Consider the following 23,587-nt stretch of genomic DNA (forward strand, 5'->3'; position numbering starts at 1 on the left):
GCTCAGTATAAAGAACCAATTTACATCTACTGTAAAATATTTTTTAGAAGAATAAACAATTCAAACAGTAGAGAACAATAAGCTCTACAGGTGCACAGGTCCTTTAAAAAGTAAGTCGCTGATGTTACACAAGGGAGGTATTCAAACTGAACCACTGAACCTTTAGAACACTGTTCTGTTCCCATTGCAGCTGGTATTTTCTTTCTAATTTGCATTTAAACACAGGCAGATCCAGATATTCACTCTTCTTCCCTTGACAGGCTTCTATTGCAGGTGTTACAAAATGCCCAGAGGTTTTTTTGGGGGTTTTTATGGATGAGTCTCAACCAGCACTCTGACATGTTCCTCAATGGTGCATGGAATTATGGAGTTTTCCCATCTTCCATGTGGGCCAGCCATTCCCTGCTGACAGCTGGCCTTACAGCAGGAATGGATGAGGATTCCTGTGGATGAGGAGCTGCTGCTCTGCCTTGTTACACCAGCACCTGACTGATGGCTGTGGTGTGGTCTGGTGCAAATTGCACAAGTGCCAACTTGTTAGCACAGACAGAGGCTGCACAAGCTCTGTGGGATGAGATGGTTACACAGCTCCAGAAAACCTGGCTCCAGTGAAAATGTGGAAAGCTGCACAGGCTGCAGACTACTGACAGTGACTGGTTAAACCATCTCCCTTTAGGATTGGGAGTAGAAACTCAGCTGCTAGAAAATGAAATGCAGAAACCACTGTTAAACCATATTAAATATAAAGTATGCTTCGATGGTGAATAGCAATGCTTCACTGCTCACCTGTGATCACCATGCTCCCCAACTACTCTGCTTTTTTTCCATATTACCCCAGTAAGAAGCACAAGAATGCAATAATTATGAGATTCTAGAGGAGATAATGAAGGAATCTCTTACCGGTTCTGGGTCAAACTATGATTCAGTTTAACTCAAAAGACATGCATCTCTTGTTGGAATGGGTGTCCAAGGCTCACCAGCTTGGTGATTAATAAGAATGGAGTTAATCCATATTAGAAAAAAATTTTCAGATGTTCTCAAAGAATATGGAGCAAATGGAGCAAATCAGCAGCAAACAGTGCCTAACTCCGTTTGCCTGAGACATGTCTCAGGCTTGAGCTCCAACCAACAAGAAGTTGTTGGTTGGAATTTGGCTTTTATTCTTCTTTAAGCATCAAGCTCCCAACTCCTCTTTATCTATCCATTTGGCAGTCATGGTCCTCTTGGTCACATATACCTGCTCCCATTTTTGTCTCTTCCTGCTGTTTCATACAGAGAAAATAAAAGAAAATATTTGCAACACCTTATCGTGACCTGGAGAAATGAAACAACTTGCTTAAGTCATGAAAAGAAACTGACAGAAAAGCTATGCCAGGAGTCTAGGTCCTGTGCCACAATCTCCATTTTGATTTCTCTCCCTGACATACATTTGTATCCTATGTCATCACTATACATAAATACTTTCTTTTCTTTTAATTTTGCAATACTAACTTACTGTTTAGCACAGCAAGTTTTCAAATGATCTTTCTCTAGATGAACATCATGGATATGAGCATTAGTTGCACAGTAAGAACAGATTGAAAAAGCTAGAGGCAGTGCCAAGGAATCAGAACTAACACCCATTACGATCCATATTCCTTTCTATATATGGGGGAGAGTCTTTTACATGAGCTAAACTCCTCGAGGTCTTGTTCAGACATGAAACCCAATCAGCCAAAAGTAGCAGGGGGAGTACCAAAACTCCCTACAGCTGACTGCACACCCTTTGTATCACACATGCCCAAGCTTTCACAGCCTAATTTAACCTCTTTTTCATTTTAATATTTTTAAATCCAACTAGAAAAATTGTATCATCTATGCACAGCGGGATGTCCCATTATACGTGAAATAAGCTTTACTGGTATTACAGAAATGACAAGTTCATTCTTGACTCTGTGCAAGGCATAATTCAGCTCTGTAAAGCTAAATTTCAGACAACCCAATAGTATATGTGAGCCTTAGGTTATTCTGCCCTTTCACAACATTTACAAACTGATACATATCTCTTCAAGAGGATAAATGTTTTCCTAAGTCAAAAAATGTCAGCTTTAGCTTGGACTGCATTAGCCCTATTGAGTTCTTCAAATACACACCAGGTTAATGAAGACTAAACCATGGTGGGCTATGCCTTTTGATAAATATTGAAGTGCTCTTTGATCCTGATAACCCACAAATGTTCAGCATGAGTGAGTTTTCACAGTCAGCATGCGATGATTATGATATTTGACTTAATCTATAGCCCAATGTGGTTTATTTTCCTTATCTGGATGGTATGCTAAGAACAAGAAAAGACAGGGAAATTAAAAACAGCACAGTAGTAGTGTTCAAAATCCTTTTCTTTTTTTCCTGTCTTGCAAGAATTCTTGGTTAAATTGACCCATGGCTTAAACACATATTTATGCATAATTCTTTGCAAATAAATACTCACTGTGCTGCCTTTACTTATGCTGGACAAACTATCCCCACTTTTGCACTGGTGGCTACACCTCCATTTTTGATTCACTTGGTGGCTTTGGATCAGACTGGGAGTTAATAATAACAATATGTTGTCCTTATATCAGTGCTTATATAGCACCTCTTTATCCCAGGCTCTTGAAACACTTTACAAACATTAATTAATTAAGTCTCAGAGCAGCCCTGTGAGGCAAGGAGCTATTAGGTGAAATAATTCCTTTCAGTTTCTTGCCTTTGCCATAGGGAAAAGAACCAGCATAAAGAGCTTAGCCTGTGCCAAAAAAATACAGCCTAGAATGAATGTTGGCAGGGCTGTATCTCACCACTGCAGAAAGCAAGTACTCAAAATCCTTGTGCATTAGCAGAACGAGGAGTGGTACCACAAGCCATGAGCGGATGGAGAGGTTATAAGGCACCCAGTAGTCTTCACTAGCTGAACATGGTGCCTTGGTAAGTATACAGTTATTATCTCAATCATAAGAAACAAAAAGAGAGCTTGCCTGTTAAGTTTTCTAATGTTCTTGTGGACCCTTAGTAACAACTGTGACTCTTCAAAAAGCGGTTGAGGCCAACTGGTACACAATTGAAAAGAAAGAGAGTTGCCACATCTCCAGGCATTGAAGAATTGCCAACACAAGCTGAAGTTTTTTCCTGGATCTGATAAAATTAACAGTATCCAGGCTATTATACAGACAAGCCAAATATGAAAGAACAAAAAGATAAAGGATGACAGATAGACATGTGACAGAGTGTTTCTTAAAAAATGAACACTAATATTTCAGGCAGTGAGTTCAGATGTTGAAGCACAAAACCTCAAAAATAATATAGTGATCTTGATGTCTCATTTAGAAGCCCACTTGGCAGCTCCAGGATTTTTTAACATTCTACAGGGGCAGACAAGGTAAACAGACTTGCAAGTTACAAGGAAAAAACAGGCTTATAGCTTGCAAAAAAAAAAAAAAAAAAAGTTAAAAATCCCAATCTCCAAATCCAGACCTGTATCTTCCAAAAAATAAATAATGCCATCTGAATCCAATGTTTAGCCAAGCACTGTTTATCAGGGTTTTATTCCGTGCACTAAAAACATAAATGGTTTCTTTTTTTCCTGGGGCCAATTTTGGATCACTAACTTGAGTTGGGCCTGAGGGAGAAACACAGCATGTATGATGAGCTGATTAATTACCAGAAATCAAATGCCTTGCAGTCAGGAGCAACGTGCTTGAAAGAGAGCACTACTACTATAAAAGTGTTGCATATCTACATGCATGCATGGCCAGTCAAGAGCACCATGGGGATTAGGTTTCACTGTAGCCTGAAACAAAGGATTTAGGAATGATTGTTTATCCTTGACAGTGTGACCTGTGCCAGTCTTTATTAACAAGGGCTTTCAGAATATGACATTTAAAGTAACAGAACCCTCTTAAATAAACCTCAGGATTTTACTTTCTTAAAACATCACTAGGATTTCAGCTGCTTTTCTGTAAGCATGAGAATAATTCATAATTAAAGTTAGGATATGAGTTATTTCAAGCCTTGTATGCATAAATATAATCATTTTGAATCTGTCTCTTAGGAAGAGCTCATTTAAAGGAGTAGTAGTAGTCCTCAATTCTATCAGGGAGCCATAAATGAAGGTAGAATCATATTAAATATTAGGAACATTTTATTGGTTATCTTGGAAAGTTGTTGAAAAATAACCGTTTAATAGGAGATAGGTCAGACCATTTTACTAAGTTTTCTTTTTCTCTAAAAATCGTGTATATGTACAGATGACTACTAGTATTTTGTTTTCTGCACAGGATTATTTCAGAATTATTTTCTCAATCATGAAACTCAGAGAAATCACAAACTCACTCGTGTCTTCTAACAGACCATTTCATGCAGACCTCCAAAGCAGAGAGTCCTCTTGTCTGGGGGGAAATTTTAACGGATGATTTAATATAAAACATTGATAGACCACTTTAAAGTGTTCTGTTTACAATTGTCTGTTCTGGTATTTGTTTGCTCCTTCCATACGGCTTGCCAGACAATAAATAGCACACTGTCATCTCTCTAAGACTATTTCTGCTGTTGGAACACTTTTTCTTGTACCCATGAACTACGCTCTGAAACAGTAAATGTTTCAAAACAACGTGAGTGCAGTAAGTGAGGCTGTGGCAAGGCCAAGACAGGCTGATGGGGAAGCAGCATAGGACCAAGCCAGGTGATAGTTTCCTATTTACAAACAGTGGCTATATAATCCTGAAAGCAATTTTTTGCCTAAAAAAACAGTGATGCATGTGATAGCTCACTGTTTTCCACTGGATTAACTTATAACTTAAATATTTTGATTTCCCTTTACCATGTTTCTTTCTCCTGAAAGAAACATCACTTAAGAAAAGGCATTTTGCCCAAACTTCCTCAATTTCTTTTGCTATATTATGTAAGGATAACCAGCAATTTTAGAAAGCTCCCCTTCTCTCTTTCTAACTTTTTAAATAACATTTATAGGTGAATTTTAAACTTTTTCTGTCTTGATGACATATTTTAAATGGTCAACTCTGAAAAAAAAAAATAACACTTTACTGTAGCCAGCATTGCATGCATGTCTTGCTTGTAGCCCCAGTGACCAACAATTTTTTTGACCTGAGTCGGAAATCAACACATTTTTTGGAATTCTTTTCCCACTTGGGAGCAAAGAAGCATCCAACAGAATTAACTCGGCAACTTTCTCCACTAGGCACTGTTAAAGAGACGAAAGGATGGGGAGATCCTTTGGACTCCATGGTCATAATTTCTTGAATTCAGGGATGCTGGGAAATTTGAGGACAATGTTGGTTTCTGCTGAAAGAAATTAAGGTGAAATGCCACTATAAGATAGCCTTGAGAATTATTAATACCTTGGTGGTACATGTGTCACCAGGTATACCTTTGTCAAACGAAATCAGTTCTGTGTGGCATGGTGATGTGTACAGCACACTACAGAACAATTCCAAGCAACAAATGCCACCCCTGCATGGGCAGTGGCCACAGACACCCTCCCAGCTACTCACAGTTTCCTCAGCTCAAATTACCTGTCAGCCCTGCAGCCTGTGACCACAAGCACGGTAGCTCTGTAGCTAATCAGCACCAACACTTGGGACAGTAATCCTGGCATTAATTATTGTAAATGACTAGCCTGCTGCCTTAGCTTCCCCTTCTGTTATGGAAGGATAATATCATAACACCCCATGGCAAAGCTGTGAAAAAAGTGGAAGAAAAACCTTCTGACACCACTGGACAGCACGCAGAGAGAAAGATGATGAGAAAGAAAGTGGATTTCCCCCACCCCCAACATCAGCATTCTTGGGGTACAGAGCTCAAGATCTTCAAAGTGGAAGAAACCTCTTATCTAAAGATATAATTTTCTTCCCCAAGAACAGTAATGCTAATCCTATTAGCATATTAGTGTGTGATCATGCTCTAGAGTTACATGCAGCCTTCATACCAAATTTGAACACACTGTGAGGGCAGCTGTGAGGGCTTGATGAACTCGAGATAAAAGGAGCGGCATTTGTGCGCACCCCGTGCTGCCCGGGGACTGAGCGGAGCTGGGAAGGGGCTGCTCCCCTGCACTGCACCTGGGATGGACAGGGCTCCCCTCCTCTCACCCCCTCAGAAAACTCAGGCTTGAGACCCTCCCTCCTGCCTCAGCACCTCTATAACCAAGTCCTGCGAGAAGCTGTGCCACAGGGACAAGGACTGCGGGAAGACAGCCTGGAACAGGGCATGGGGATAAGCATCTGTGCTCACCTCCGTGTCATAATGTCATGAAAAGTCAAAGTCTGCTGAGATGAAAGGCAGATGTGCAGCCTAAGATAGACAGACATACAACAGCACTCACTGAGGTGGAGAGGGAGCTACATGCAGCCAGCTTGTGGGGGTTTTTTTGGGGTTTTTTTGTTGTTTTTTTTTTTTTTTTTTTTTTATTGAAGTATCTAAAATTTGAAGAAACACTTCCAAAAAAGGAATATGAAATCTTAATACATATTCTACAATTCTTTTCTGGTTTTTTCTCTTTTTTGATTGGTTATTTAAATTTCAGTTACTAAAGCTGGTAAATGTCCACCTCAGCTGTCTAGTTTGGGCACTTTTATCCTCAATACCCAAGCAGTTGTAGCAATGATACTTCTCCATAGCAGTTTGATGATGGAGTGGGTCTTTGATTCATACCATTAGTTACAGTAAATGTGGGGGTTGCTCACAGCTCAGACATTGCCTCCCAGCCACCACCAGACCTCTTCTAGCTCCTCACCACCACCATTAAATGTTTTGGCAGCCAGCCATTGCACAAAGCAGTGCCTATGTCCAAGTGTGAAACTGTGGCATTGGTCTTGAACTTTGTTCCACTCCCATTGTGTCACTTATCTGCCAATGACAGTCTGCAGCTTCAACTAAGTGAAACAACACCTGATATTCTTTTTAAATGGTTCTTTATTACTTCAAAGTAAAAACACTCAAAAATAATAGAGAAAGTGATTTTAACCTTTTTTATTCCTGCTTATTATTACAGAATTAATAAGTTTAATACAACCAGTATGTCATTCACTCCCACAGGTCTGCCATTTCAGAGGGAGCTACTGTGGAGGAGGCATTTTCAGGATGCCTCACTCAAAATAGATATTTTTCTTCTGCTCTTTCTCCTCCAATGCAATGCATTTGACTTATATATGATTTACATCTCAACATTATCAGTTTGGATACTCTCACCATCCAAATGATAGTTTTGTATTTGTTTTTAATTCTGCTAAAACAAGTGCTGCCTTTTGACAAAGAGTTCCGTGGTATAATTCTTCTTTGTTGAGAAGACAAATATTTTTTCGCTCAGCTTTAAATTTCTTTTTTTAACTAAATATCCCTTTGTCTGTGTAATATGAGAAACCCAGAGTAGAATATTCCACTCTCTGCTCTCTATGTCATATATTATTTTATAAAGCTTTATCTAGCCTCCTTGTATTTATCTTTTCTCTAGAATAAACAGTCCTATTCTTTTTACTCTATTCACAGATATTTTTTCCTGCCTTGAGTTACCCACAGAAATCATTGCCAACTGTTTCCTGTTTCTTCTTTACCGCAGGTTTTTTCAACAGAAGTGGGAAAACTTTTTCACCATAAAGCTTATCAATGAATCATATAATGACTTGAAATATTTGCCAGTATGTTTTCTATCATTATGAACAGCATTCCTTAAGTAACATGGGTTTAATTAATGTTACAAAGGGCATGAATCCCTGAAATGCAAATAAAAGGCAGAGAGGGGCTAAGTCCTTTTAAGTTTTTATTTTAAACCTGCACATTTTCTTATATCTGTCATGTTTATATATGTTTATAAGATAAAATCAACTGCCTGTAGTTCTTTCTAGAACTACTAAATATCAGATAAATCAAAAGTTTATCCTTTATTGACAGAAAAATGGGGTATTCATTTCTGCAGACACAAACTGTCTATGCTGCTTAGCAGCACTGGACTATAAGATTAAAAGAGACAGGTCAACACTTTAAAATTCAGCTGAGAGCTACATTTCGGTCGTTGCATCCATACATGTCTCATCTTCTGGCTGCCCCCTCTCGTCCCCATCTGCTGCCATGGCTGGCTGCCTGTTCCCTCTCTGGGGCAGCCCCAGCCACCCTGGCATGTGCCACTGTGCCACCAGGGCAGCACACCCTCCCTCTGTGCTGCAGGAGGCCCTGGCTGATGCTAATGCTGAAATATCGGCTTCACGTGCCCCCTCAAACATCATCGCACCTGCCTGACATTTACATGCCAAAGGTACAACATGAAAGTACAGGAAAAACTTGAAAAACAAAGAGTAAAGTGCAGTTCATTACACAGTGCTTTGATCCTGGGAAAAGAGCTGGCTAATGGAGGAGGACTGACTCCTGCCCAGCAGCAGGGATGATGTGGTGTGCCCAAGAAATATCCCAGGATTTCCAAGCCCACTGGCACAAGCTACAGATATACAAGGAAAGTTCCACCTTCTAGATAGACTATAGACAACGTAAACCTGAATGTTTGCCCATAAGTCTGTGCACTATTGAACAAGGTTGACTGGATTTGAAAAACAATCACTTAACTGGATGATATCAGTGCAGGATGATGATAGATGGATATATGTCTAGATATACTCTGATATATATTGCAGGTGGAAGAAATGAGAATGAAATTCCTTGTAAATAGAAGCAAAAATTAAGGTATTTATTTCTACTAAGATAATGGACAAGGAAAAAAAGAAAAAAAGATGCCCAAATGCTTTTGAGCATGTATATACAGAACACATGCACACACTCACATTAGCATGCTCAGTGCTTCTTCTGTCATTTCCCAATATAATAAAACATATTTCAGACAGAAATGGGATTTTCAGTTTGTTTTCCCTTATGTTCTGCAGGATAATTCTAAACAAAGTCCTGCTTGTTATCCGCAACAGCTAGTTAGCTCTATGCTATTCCATGCTCTTTTCCTATCCTATTTATTTAAAAATTAATCAATTTATAAAAATAGTAGAATCAGAGAAGCCTAATCAATATGGAACACCTGTTTATAGTTCTTGCTATTTTTGTTATTACTTCAGCTCCACTGAATTTCAAAAACTAGTATACACTGGCCAGTATTTTTCTTTTTAATAATTTGCAGCCTAACAGCACAGTTTAAAACCTCACAGACATCTCATTAACAATAATGCTCCCACCTTTACCAAACCCAGAGATTTTCAAGGTCTCCGTTAAAACAAATGGAGTTTTTCAAGGAACAGGGCTATAGTTATCCTACCATCTTCAAGAAAGAGCAAAGGTCTACTGAAAATGTTTCATGGGAAGCTGCAAGCATTCTTGTGCATTCTTGTCACTGTGTTCATAGTTTGCTTTAGTGAAACCAACCACTGCATCAGCAATGGTGGCTATAAAAATCCTGGGACTGTTTGGTCATGTATACTCCTCTTTTCTAGCATTCCCTCTTGCTCATTTAAGTAATGCCTGAACTCCACACCAGCGTGACTGGGCACAGTTTAAATAACAGGCTCTGATTCCATATAGGTCATGCTGACATTAAAAAATTTGATCAATTCTAAGTAAAATATTTGTTGTTTCCTGGGAAGAGACCTAAAGTCCTGAGAGAGGAGTTATTCATTCAAGTAATCCTTTTTATTTCAGTGGAATTGCTAGTTTGAGAATGTTTTGAACAAAGAAATTGGCCTACAGCATGGACCATGGTGATTGAACAAGTTGGGTTTTTCATATTATCATGATTCTAAATAACATGAGAAGAGAAGACTTAAATTTTAAGAGAATGTTGGTTTTCTTCCTCGTTGCAGGAAAGTGTAATATTACCAGTGAAGACAAAATAGTCCCCTTTACTATTTGGTGAAAAAAATTCTCTCTTTATTTTTTTTTTAATCGAATAAAATATAACACTGGCCATTTTCAAAGGTAGCAGTTTTGAAACTCAGGGATTGAACAGAATCAATAAATGTTTGTCTGGGAGACAAAAATATACATGGACAAGCACACACACAGAGACTTTCACAGGCAGGAAATTTGTTTTCATAGGACCATCCACCTGGCTAAGAGACTGAGAGGATTTGCCCCTCCTTAGATAACTTTCTGATAAAGTGTACATTGATTAGCAAAAGCATTTTGAAAAAAGCAAGAAAAAAGTGTCTTTTACAGCCTTCACTTTCCTGCCAGTTTCTGGCCAAGTGTGTTACACCTGTGTACATATTACAACTGTGCGTCTCAACAGAGATTTTGCCTTTGAAATGGGCCTTCCAAGGCAACACAGAAAAAGCTTTATTATGAGACAGGGAAACAAAAAGCTTTTCTTGTGAATAAAAAAATATCTTTTATAAAAGAAGAACAAATCTTGCTTGGATGCTTCTGAAGTCACGTGTCTGTGAATCTTTTCATATATATGTGTTAGCAAAATAGACCTGTGGTAAGGTTCCTTATACCATATGATGAAAGTAAAGTGATTTCAAAGTGATAATAATTAATCTCCAAAACACTTTGGAAACTGAAGCTGAAATTTTAAGCCAACGTCGAAGGCTGGATTAGGTCTGAGGAGCTAATGAGAACCTTTAGACCAGAGGAATTAAGCAAGTGCTTTAGTGTGTTTTCTCTGTAGGAATGGACTTCATTGAAGTAAAGCCTGAGTAGAGGTATCTATCCTCTTCTCTGGTCTATATCCCCTGTATCCACTCAAAAAGTGATTACTTTGGGAAGTAATTAAAAACAGATTAAAAAAATAAAAATACCACACTGATTAAAGCTGTATCTTTGTATTTTAAAATACACAGAGTAGACATTAAAATATGTACCAGTCTCAATCATTTTCATTTACTGAGCACATTTCATTCAGCAATTTCTCTGGTGCCCCAGATAATTGTTCCTTATGTGCAGTTAGCATGTCACTCTGCATCCCTCCTCCTTTCAATTTCCTTGATCAAATGTGGTTATTTTTCTTGCTGATTTTTACCTGTATTAAAAATAATTTCTTTTGCCAGCAGCATATTGACCACTTGAGTTCAGTACACACCAGTCATATCTCCATGTGTTGATAATCCTGCTATGGTTTACACAAAGATCTTCATATAAGCTCACCTAGGAGTCTACTCATGAGTGCATGATATGATTATATAATCTATGAACTGCTTGAAAGGAAAATAGCATCTAAAATCTAAAAAAGTGAGCAGCCTCTTTATATTAGGTGCAGTGCAAAGCCTCTCTAAGCTGAAGGTGCTGCCACTGGCACAGAAGAGCAGAACAGATGGAGATGAGAGGGACATGAGACAATGGCAGGAGCTGCTGCGAACCTCCATGACAAAGGCAGGCAGTGTGCTCCCCCAAATCCCAGCCTAGTCTTTGCCATATGATTTTCCTTGTCCATTTCTCACATATTGCTGGCTACTTCCACCCCTTTATGGCTGCTTTTTGACAGAAGTGCCCTTCTGGTCATTCTTTTACATAAGGAATCAGAATTTCCTTTAATGTAAATGAAAACAGTTTCATCTAAGTTGTCAAAAAATAAGACAATTCAAAAGATGAATTCTTCTGTTCCCCATTTAACATTCACCTCCTGAGTGCCTTATAATTACATCTACAGTGACCCTTGGGCAGGGATGAAATGTAATGCTATGAAGGGTGTGGGGTAAATGAGCATCAATTTGTTAAATACAGAATTTCTGTCTGGATTTTAACCTTTGGAGAGTACAATGAACATGTGAAATGCAATTGTAAAGAGAAGAGTGAATAGAAAGGCTATTTAGTTAGGTTGTAATATCATAGCTGTATTTAAAATTCCTGAAGCACTGCAGAGTTCTGGCTGCAGGATGTTTTCCCCAAAGTACCTAATGTAAACATAAGCCTGTTTATATTTCAGTAGGTGTGAATAAACTCAGCCAATATTCAGTGCCAAGAAAATGAAGCACTTTTTTTTTTCCCATCACAACAATTGATGTAAGTAATCAACTTGATGTGTGTTGAAAATGAGACCTTCATTCTGCTGTTTCCAATAAACAATATTAATGTGTGTTTGAGAAGCTCGAAGCAGACAAATTTCTACAGAGAAAATATTTCATTTCTCAGTGGTTTTGTAATAAAAGAAACCCAACAAAATGTTTTACAAGACCGAGTCCCTGATGTTGTGATGGCACGTAGCAGATTTTAATGGTTAATTCTCAATCATGCCTGCGCTATGAAAAGAGCCATTGTGCCACAGGTGGCAGCAGGAGCAGGGGCTGGGAAGTGGTGACTGGTAGAAAAGAAAATAGTGACCTTTTCTTTCTCTTGAGACACTGCAGAGGCAAGCCAGCCACAAAAATGTGGTTGAGCTTTTGATGGCACTGAGGGGAGAAAGCTGAGAGGGGTTCAGGGCAAAGGCAGGATTTTTCTAGTGTTCAAGGAGGTGGTAGAATCAGGTGGAACAGAGTTCCCTGGGTTTGCAACAGCTTTTTTAAAATGAGATGTTTCTGGGGAACTGAAACATTTAATCTGTAGCCAAGAGCACAGAAGGGAGGTGGCTTTGTATTTTGTAAAAATAATGAAGCCATAGATCCAGAGCCAAATTTTGAAGAGGATTCTAAATACTGTTTTGGGGAAAAGATTATGGAAAGAATTACCAGTAGCTGTTGTCACCTCCCAAAGCTCTACTGCTGAAAGCAAGTACTGAATAGCTGTTCTAATCTTTTCTCTCATCCCTTTCTTTTGGATGAAGTCAAGCAGAATGTAGTCAAAGGCTCTATTTCCACTGAAAGCTGCTGTGTTAAATTAGACCTTCTGAGTCCATCCTTTCCCCAGAAGACACTATTTTTCTTTTTTTTTCTTTTTCCTCTTTCTTTTTTCTCTTTCTTTTTTCTCTTTTTTCTTTTTACTTTTTTTTTTTTCTAACAGTAAGTAGTGGGTGTTTAATTACTTGACTTTTACAATGATACAGCCTTTGAGACCTTCCTGACTAGCTGAGCATGCAAAGTGTACTGTTCAGCCAGCTCAACAGCTCCAATTGCCTTGCTAACACTTTCAGCATGGGAGAGGGAAGGGAAAAGGTTTTGGGAGCTGTAATTTACACAGGTTTGTTGCATGTCCTGAAATCAGGGGCTGCACCAAAATCCAACATGAACTGACAAAGGCCTTTATGAATTTCAGCTCTGCTCCAGCTGCACATGCATACATATTCATGCAGACCCACTTTTAGTTTGCATTTGGACTTTGCACAACTTCCTGGCTCTGTGCAAACAGACAGCAAAGTTTCAACCTGTGTGGGCTCACACCCACTTCCACCCTCAAATTTGACTATGAGGTTTTGATTTCAAGCAAACTTAAAATTGCAAAGTGAAACACCATCAAAACCAGTGAGTTTTCTCTGGCTTGGTGTCAAAAGTGAGAGGAATTGCACATTTTGCACGCTCTTGGAATGCAGCTTCATGGGAACATTTCAAAAACATTAATCATTCTTTCAGGAGGCTTCAGGTCCCATGTTTTACATTCGCTAGCACATATAAATCACAAATTTGGAACATCAGTTCTGATCTCAATTATATTTGACACAATTCTCTTGTCATCAGTTTGATTAAATATGCTTTACATTGAGTCCCAATTCTATAAACAGTTTAGCAATTCAGCTTTAAAATTAAGCATATGCAGAAAGGTTCACAAGACCACAGTCTCAGTTTTGGGCTATGAAACTCCTGATTTCAGAACATGTAATTGTTATATTATGTCATCAATTTCCATATTTTCTTCTTTTTTTTTTTTCTTAATCTATTTTTAGTTTATATGAAGTAATGTCACACTAACTTCAGCGGAAGCTTGAAACATTGCATTGTTTGGCTAATTAAAGCTAAAAAGTTTCTCTTGAACAAAATGTCATATCCCTCAATTATATCTAATGAGGAAAAACATAACTCTTAAGAGGCCTCTTGTAAATTAAATAGCTCCTTATGAAAATAAGTAAGAAGTGTTAATTATTTGATAGAAACATGAGCTAAAACCTTACTGAAATGTATATATTAGTATGTTACTAATCTGTGATCGCTATCTAAGGAAAAATGCAATTAATAATTTGTTAAAAATAGTGGAACGATTTTTTCAGTTCAAAAAGTTAGTGCTTTTTTTTTTTTTTTGTGATTCCTTATAGAAACACAGGAATTAGAGTTATTATCATAGCAATTTTACCTATAGGAAAAACAAAAAATTATTCTTGTTACTTCCCAAAAGAGGATTGGCAAAGGAGTACTTAGCATGTAATGAACACTAAAAGCTCTTCTGCACCTTAAATATGCAGAAGAACCTTAAAAGCAAATTTTTGAAATACAAAAGTCAGTAAGTTCATAACGAAAAATTTAGAGTTTAGCCAAAGGCAAGTTGGCTTAACTATGACATAGATAACTTCTGGTTTAATGACATCAGTCAAAACAATCAATGAATTAATCAGAAGTAATAATAATTCAGTGTAGGTTAAAAATTTAGGTTTCATTTGATCAATAACCAAAGAAATTTTTCCCTGTCTTTTATTTTTTCTAAACTGTTGGAGTTTGCAGTGGTTTTATAAATGTTTAACAAATATTAATAATAAATGTTATTTGTGTTTGTACAATGACATTTTTAATCTGTTTTTGCACACCAAGTCTTAAAGCTGGAGATTTGAAAGTCACACTAGAGTGAAATGTGAATCCATGAAATGTGTTCCACTCATGCTTTTACATAAAAGCTTATGGGACTGGTCAAATTTCCCTAAACCTCAAAATAATTTCATCTGCAATAAATGGGAAAAAATTTCAAGAGTTTCTTCATGCACTAAAGAAATTACTTAGTTTTCCTCCTCCTTCCCACCCAAAGCACTATCTTCCAGGTGACTTTGTTATCTGCTCATGATGGATAAGAGCTGGAGCAATTTAGCTACTCACGCAAGTCGGGTTTGTAGTCTGAAAGTAGAAGTCATTAGAAAAATGATATTTGGCTAGTGGCAGTTTAAACAGTGGTATATGATTTTCACTCATTTTAAGTAATTTCTGCACAATTCTTAACTCCTATTTAAGTGAATCTAGGAAATTTTCTCTGTGAAATGGAAAAGATTTGTGCATGTTAAATGGGGGATTATAAAACATTGTTTTTGCAGCTGTCTGATCTCTTGTTAGTTAACACATTTTTCATTTACTTTTTCTTCTTTGAGTTCTGGTGTACTTCAGACACAAAACTGAAAAAGACTAATACAGCTTCTCAGTTTAGTCTGGTTTGGACCTTGAAATAACTTTTTGGAGTAAACAACTGACCTAATTACATATACAGTGAAGGCATTAAAATGCAATACAGTCTGCAAAATGCACTAGGGTCAGCAAAATACTACAGACTTCAAACAAAAAAAGCTGCAAAACATACTTGTAAAATTTGCTTTACTACAGACAGAAACAATCAGGTTAGTAATAACAGTGTGGTCTTAAAAATTAAAACAGCTATGGTTCAATTCATGAGTTTGGAGAAAAGAGAATGGCAGAGCCAAACCCCTGAAAAATGTATTTTCCCAGGAGAAGCAACTTTGTTTTCTGAAGGGAGGTTAGTTATAAACCCCTGGATGCTGTAGTGAGACGTTTGCTAAATAGCAATGAACACTGTACTTTAAAAACAAATCTAACAAACAATCAACATATCTTTTTTACAGCCACCCTTTTATAGTCTCCCTAAAAGATTTACAGTCTCCATAGCTGTAAACGGTGTGACTGAGTGATCTCTCAGTCAGAGCTGCCATGGCACTGTTGCTTCCCAGCAGGCAGTCCAGTCAGATGATGTAGAGTAGGCGTAGGGAGACAGATCCCATTTGAATGCATGAAAAAAACATGATGCTGAAATTTCATAGCTGTTGTAGAGTTTATTCTAGATGCCTGATCCTCATTTTTTGCTCGCTTGGAGCTTCCATTCAAACATAATACTGGATTTGTGCAAAACTGCACTCTGTCGCTTGTCCGTATTTATCAGCATTTAATTTATGCCAACTCTGAATGCACTGCAGGGCAGTACAGAAACCACAGGAGCCACACACATCTGATGACCGTGCTGCTTTCATTCCCCTATCAGCAGGGACTGCAAAGCCATGCACCCTGTCCTTTTGGAAAGGCAGAGGCAGAGGAAGAAGCACTCCTGAAAATTCCTGCCACAGATGCCTCGTCTATAAATTGGGACTAATAGCACTTCACTATTTTGAGCAGTTCTTAATGTAGAGTTCAGCCCTCTCTAATAGATCCCACTCTGAGTCTCAAGTGGTTTCTCCTGTGTCCAACAACCTGCTTCTGCAGAAGTTGCTGACTAGCTTGATAAGGAGCTGGATTAAGCTATTTGTTATCTGCCTGTATTGTATCCCAGATACTTACCTATCTAAGGTACTTATATCAGCACCTTTACACCTAAGCACTTCCCAGTCTGTAATGGAAAGTATTTCCTTTATCATAGTCCTGGAAATAGTATTCTTTTCAATTTATAGATGGGGAACTGAAGCAGAGAGAGTAAATGACTTTCCTGCAGTTTTAACAAGAATCCTGAGGCAGAGGGAAGACCTGCCCTGGTGTGGCTGTGGCAGGCTGTGTGGCAGGCTGTGGCAAATGAAGGAAAGGGAGCAAAAGATGTTGTAACAAAATGTGTTATTTACCAGTCATACTCACAATCCCATAAATTGACCAGATCAAAAGAAATGAGCAAAGCTCATGAAAACCAAACCATTGTTTTTGGGATTTTTTATAGATTTTGGAACATATCGTAACCACAACTGCATAATTTGCAAACTCTTATCAAGAATGTGAGCATCCTTATAAACATCCTTTTGTTGCAACCTCTAAACAGTGGTTGAAAAAAGAACCAAATCAAACCACACATCCAAGTAAAGCCTAACCAATTCTTTTGCAGTCATGTGAGCTTATGAATGCTTGTGGAATTTAATTTTCACAGAATAGTCTTTATTTTTTCTTAAGACAGAAGAAATTTGCCTCAGTTAGGGAAATTAACTCTACAGTAGGAAGAAACCCCATGTCTTGTTACCAGAAACCACCACAATAAGTTTTACACTTTTGATATATATGGTGACAGAAGAGAATTTTAAATTACAATGGGAATAAAACCAACTATTTTGATGGAATTGGTCAAAAGCAATTAACAATTAACCAAACATTAATGTCTTTTGTTCTAGCTGACAATTAGCAATTAGCCACTAGTTGGGACCATATGTCACATATCTGCTACGGAAATTAAAATGACTGACAAAGGAAATTAGAGTGACTGGGGTCAGTGATTACATTAAGTCAACTGAGTATAGGCCAGGTCAGTGCCTATGTATTCCATATTATGTTTTGTGTGAAGTGTGATGGAGCTGGGGAAGAAAGGCCCTGCAAGTGGCAGGAGGGGAAGGGAAGGGCTGCTTTCCTTCCTTTGCTGCACGCAGCAGTGCCTGTGCAGAGGGGGCACTCCTTGAGCAGGCAGAGAAACTGCTGTGTGAGAACCAAGGAGAGGGTTACATGCCCAGGTCTATGAGGTAATAGCAAGGGAGATTCTTCTAGGGAGTCACTGAATCCTGTGGAGAGTTTGGGCAACATTTACAGCCACTGAATGAGTGAAGGATTGGTCCCATGAGGACAGACTGACAGGGAAAAGATTAGTTTCCCATCTTTCTTATTTCGTCTTTCCCTTGTGGCATGTCTAAGATTTCTTTATCTGAAGTGTTTACTGTCTTATAGTTTTGTTGCTGCTTCTTATTGGCCTTTTGTTTTACAGCCTGGAAGACATCTAGGTGTTTTATGTGCATATTTTAAGGAAAAACAGCAGGCAGTTCCACACAGGTCTGTGTTAGGCATGTGGTCCAGCCACTAACTTTCTCTGCATGGGTTTATCTCCAGTACTTAAACAGTGAGATAGTATACCATGAGACATTACACTGAAAAACTGCAAAGATGAAAGATTTTTTTCCCCTGGGATGAGGCTGTAACTGTCTCCTCTGAGAGATGATGTGGCAAGGATCAGAGCAAGTGTTTCTGACAGTAGGCAAGGTAGCTGAATATGTGTAGGTGACATGGTGAGATATTTCATTTACCTCCTAAAAGTAGATTGTATTCTGTGACAACAGTCTTTCTCTTTCTTTTTCTTTCTTTTCTTTCTTTCTCTCTTTCTCTCTTTCTCTCTTTCTTTCTTTCTTTCTTTCTTTCTTTCTTTCTTTCTTTCTTTCTTTCTTTTTCTTTCTTTCTTTCTTTCTCTCTCTCTCTCTCTTTCTCTCTTTCTCTCTTTCTCTCTTTCTTTCTCTCTCCCTTCCTCCCTTCCTCCCTTCCTTCCGCCACTTCCTTCCTTCCACCACTTCCTTCCCATTTTTTCTTTCTCTTTTCTATTATTTCTGCCACTTCACATACAATGTCCCTCTCTCAGTGTGGTGTGGGATACAGCACTAGCTGGTGTTGCATTTCAACACAGTCTGTGTGAGATAATGCAGTAGGACATTGCTATTTAAAGAAAAATGAGGCTAAGGTAAATCAGCCTTTACTACAGGGGCTGTTTATCTGGATTATAAAAGGAAACTGTTTCTTCAATTACAGTGAACTGTAGTCCATCCTCTAGCTGAAGCTGCACAGAGAAGCATTTGCTATATTCTACAGAGAGATTCCTCTGAAGGTGACCCTTGCACACAAACCAGTCCCTGGATGTTCTCCCTTATTGCAGTTAATATGAGTTGGAGAGCCCCAGCTTAGAGACTCATTCTTTCAGAAGTGCTCAGGCTGTGTCGAGAGCTGAGGTGCACGAGAGAAGCTTCAGACAGGAATAATGATTCTTGCTTGAAGTGATCAGTCCCTGAGGAGCACAGCTCCTTTCCCTGAGCAGTGCACAGCCCAAGCTCCCCCAGGCATTAGCCAGCCAGGCTGCCTTGAGGTGGCCCTGGGTATAAACCCAGCCTGTTTTGGCTGGTACCTGTGCTGGTACCACCTCTTGTATCTAGCTGATGTGCTGGGAGTATCAAAGGTAAGTTTCACAGAGAGATGTCAACAAAAGAATAGTGAGATTGCTGCTAGATTTGATGGCATGGGGAGAGAAGAGCAGGTCAGATGAGCAGGAAGCCCTGAGGGGGGGAAGTCCTCTAAAGAAATGTGCTGGAGAGCACAGAGAGCTGCCTGGATATGCCAGCCCTCATTTGTATGATGGATATGAAGTATTTGTGACATTTTTGTTAAACCATCACTCTAGGTAACCCTGGAGTGAGCATGATGTTTGTATTCATGTTTGGAAGGGTCTGTACAATGTTTCTGGGAGAGAGGGGTCATCGCAAGCTCTATCAAAGCTTTCAGTGTTTGCAAAAAAGAAACAGTGAGAAGAGGGTAGTGGAAGAATTTTCTTTCAGGTGTTCTGTGTTATAGAGGGAACTGACTGATAGCTGTAGACTTGATGTATGGATTGCTAAAGGAAAAGGAGGAGGAACAGTTTTGGTGAAGCTCACAGCAGTGAAGAAAGCAAAAGTGAGATCGAAAGCAATATCCCTTGGGCTGACTTCAGCAGTGGAGAGCAGTGCTGGAGGGGCCCCAGCAGCCATACTGAGCTTTGATCACTGCAGCAGCTCCAGCTAGATCCTGATCAACATGTCCTTGACATGTCCTTGACAGACATATGAATTTTAGACCAGATAAGTTACATGCAAATCTAATCAGAGAAGGAAGACCATGGCTTCTGCTACACCAGCCTCTCTGTTCTGCTGGAATAGCCCAGGGCAGGTGGAGTACTTAATCTTATTCAAGTGTCCCAAATTATTGTTTTCTTGTATCTTCCTCTCCTTTGTACACCTTCCTGTTGATTTGTTATGCTTGGTAGTCCTCTGATCTAGGGGAGGTTGTTCTGTTTTTATTCATAGTTGAAATATTAAGAAATATTGCTCGTTCTTGAGAACAAAAAGTAGTTCAATCTCCGTTTCTTCCCTGGTTGTGGCTTGCTCTGTTACTCAAATTTGGTTACGAACACAAAATACAAACACCTTTCCTCTGTATTGTTTGGCATAGGGTACCACTGGATCCAGCATCCTTACACTGCTGAGGAAACTGTCCTGGGGCTTATGATTTTAAATTATATATCTGAATACTTACTCATGTAAATGTTCTACTTTAATTATTGGTGGGATTTCCATCCTCCTAATGTTATACCTAAGGCATCTTTCTCTGTTCTTTTTTATTTATCACTGTGTGAAATACATAGAGAGAACATACATATTTCTCACTGTCATTTTCCATCAGCATGAAACATCACATCAAGTGTTGGTCAGCAAAGGAATAGAGACAAAAAAAGCACCAGTGTCTTTTGACAAATTTTTGCTTTCTAAACAGGAACATTCACCTGGTTTATGCTTTATTATTTTAATTAATTGGGTAGCCATATAATCCAAATATTAGTTTGTTCAAAATAATGGTGATTTTATATGAGTCCCCAATTTTGCCTTAAAAAGTGAAGTATTCTGTCAGTGATTTTACAAGAGTAGACAAGCATGAAATTAATTTTATATATTAGCACTAGGAAAGCTTACAGCTTGCTAACATTGGTAGGAAATTTTACTATAACTGTAATATAAGGCTGTGGGGATTTTCCCCCTTCAGCTAGGTGAATTTCTTCAGCAATTCAAACCTCTAATAACTTCTTTAAATAGGGTATCTAAATTTCTATACTGGGACTTCCTAATCTAATTCTGCTCTGCTGCCTTGTGTGTGCGCATAGCTGTGATATAGAATATATTTTTGTATACATAATATCATTATGCATCAATATAGTTAGACTTGGGCCATGTAGGGAAGATTAGACTCATTGAGTTAGAGAAAGCTTGTTTTGCAGTTCTGCTTAGACTATGAAAATGGGGTTTAATAAACATGGAGACGTTTGTCCACTAGTCTCATATACGGGCACAAATTCTAAAGCAAATGAACTGCCAGCACATTACATTAGACCTTGGGGTTTTCCTCAGAAAAAGATAATTCCACTTTTCTCGTGGATACACAAGGAAGATGTTTGTAAGTCTGTGACTGATTTCTACCCACTGGATGTCTGGGTTCATCCTGACACATCCAGGCTGATCCAGGTTCCTGCATAAACTGTTCAGCCATCTGCAGCTGTAAACAGCTCCACCAAGAAGCACCATGTCTTTTTCTGTATTCTCAAATAATTCTTTATTTATGTGATTGCACGCTTGCATGTCTTCTAGTACAACCATTCTAGGAATTTCCCCTGAAAGTTGAAACCAGATTCTAGTTTTATACCAGCACACATACATGATTCTTGGATAATGTCTATCTCTCAGCAATAAAGCAAGCAGACCTGTTTTTGACATTAGATCAAGAAGTCCTTGTTCCTTTGAATATTTGATAACAGTACATAAGGGCTTATGATAGGTCTAGGCATGGTGCTACATGGCTTCTAACACAGTTGTATGAATTCATTTTTCTTTTTCTATTGCAAGAGTAACATGAAAGAATCTTTTACTGCCTTTCATTGTAAATTAGAGTTTTAAATGATGTGGCTGTCATTTGAATATGCTAATTATGCTATATTATTTTACAGACCATTAGACACGCCTATAAAAATGTGTCTTAAGTTCCAAGCCTTTTGATTAACTTGTTGACTCTGTATTCTCCAGTACTTGCTTGAGACTGGTAATTAGCATTCAAAGAGGTAGCAGAATGCACCTGCCTTTCTGACCACTGGTGACCTTCACTATGAATTAACTGAAAAATCCATGTCAGGCACTTAATTGAATGAAGCTGTGAACTTGTAAATGGTAATGGTTATGATTAGTGTATAACATGCCATAACAGTAATGATGTAATCTTGGTCTCAAGGGACTTAGGGTTTAAGTCTTGGGGGGTTTATATGCCAAATTAAAGAGGGGGTAAATGACAAGAGGGAAGCTTGAAAGGGGGAGAGAGGGAAAGGAGAGCCTCTTCTCTTTTTTTCCAAAGACTCTAAAGATAAAAATATTTAATTGGATTTGAGAGGTTGGTGAACTTTTTATTCCCATCAGAGCGCTTCATCTGTCTTTAAGGCAGAAAGAACTGTCAGCAGCCCTTTCGTCTAGTCATGGAGAAATATTTGTCACTTGTGGCTGGATGTGAGGAGCTGCATTAAAATGACTGGGTTTTGTCACTGTTTCAGGAAGCCAGAGAACATCCCTGGCTCACTGGGGCACATGCTGTGCACAGTATACACATGTGGACTGCCTTATATGCTCCTTTTTTGTTGAATACTTTCATAGCCATTACAGTAACAAGATTAGTGATGCAAAGCAGCTCAAGCTTTCTTTAGACTTTACATTTCTGTGTGCTAGTGACAAATATGACCTGAGCAGCCAGAAAAAGACATTTGGTAAGGATGATGTGGGTACATCTAAGCACACCCTGCATGCAAGGAGGAAGAGCTTTTGTAAACTGGATGGATCCTGCTGGGCTTTTAGCTTTGGAGTCCTTTAATGAAATTTGCTTCCAACTCGATGTCCTGTTTATATGCCTGTTAGAATATGACATCTTGCAAATATACTCTACAAGGCATGTTGCTGAACCAATAAATGAGAAAAAATGAAGCCTTTCATGGCTGTTGTATCAGGCCAGTAACCAGCTTGCTCATGAGCTGAAGTGGAGCATTTATCCAGAAATGCAAGGGAAAGCTTCACAAAGTGCTGCCAGTCTAGTTTAAGCATAACACTCTCAATTTAGCAAGAGTTGTACTATTGAATCACAAAAAGTGTATTTCAGAAATCTGCATATTTATACTGAGATTAATTATGTAAATTATATTTAATATGAACGAATTAGGGGAACCAAATTTAACTAGAGTTTAGGAAGAGTAATGGAATAATAATCTAGCTATTAAAGGTGGTCAAAGATCTTCATCACAGGAGTTATATTAACCTTGCTAGTAATTTAGTGTGTCATAATGGAGTTAGGCTTTCCCTCGTCAGTACATTTGTGACCTGGCTATAATAAAATTCAGTTTCTGCCAAATCAGACTAAGACATAAACATATGTCTTCTTTTTGCAGCCCACATGAGAGCTTCATTGGGGTTGTGTTAATGCATACAAGTACATGTGCTGAGTAACATGACCAGACCCTATACCTGTGATGCTTTCACAAAACCAGGAATTAAGTCCTAGTTAGTACAATGAATCCTCTCTCGTGCATTACAGGAGCACAGATAGGCTGCATTAATTTTACCCATTTTCACCAGAGTGAAGATGGAACTACATTCACCTCTTGGAGAATGTTACTTGGAGCTCTTTACCTTTTCTTTAAGAATCTGTCTTCTACATGTATTATACCATCATTTATATGATTCTGAATACAGTCTTTAGAGCTTTGTAATTTACCTCATATCTAGCATGTCAAGCCTGACTGTATTAAATGTCTTTTTTTTTTCCAAACACCTTCACTGACCATTATTTGATCCAAAGAGAATAAAGCAGCGTATGGTTTTCTATGTTCCCCTCCTTTCTGCTGAAGTTATTGCTGTTCCATGAGGGCTTGGTACATCTTCTAATGCAAAATCCTAAATAAACAGCTCACTTTTTTGGCCTTGTTTCTGAGTGAAATGAGTGTTACAGTA

Source organism: Zonotrichia albicollis, chromosome 8 (genome assembly GCF_047830755.1).
Source record: "Zonotrichia albicollis isolate bZonAlb1 chromosome 8, bZonAlb1.hap1, whole genome shotgun sequence".
Taxonomy (NCBI): domain Eukaryota; kingdom Metazoa; phylum Chordata; class Aves; order Passeriformes; family Passerellidae; genus Zonotrichia; species Zonotrichia albicollis.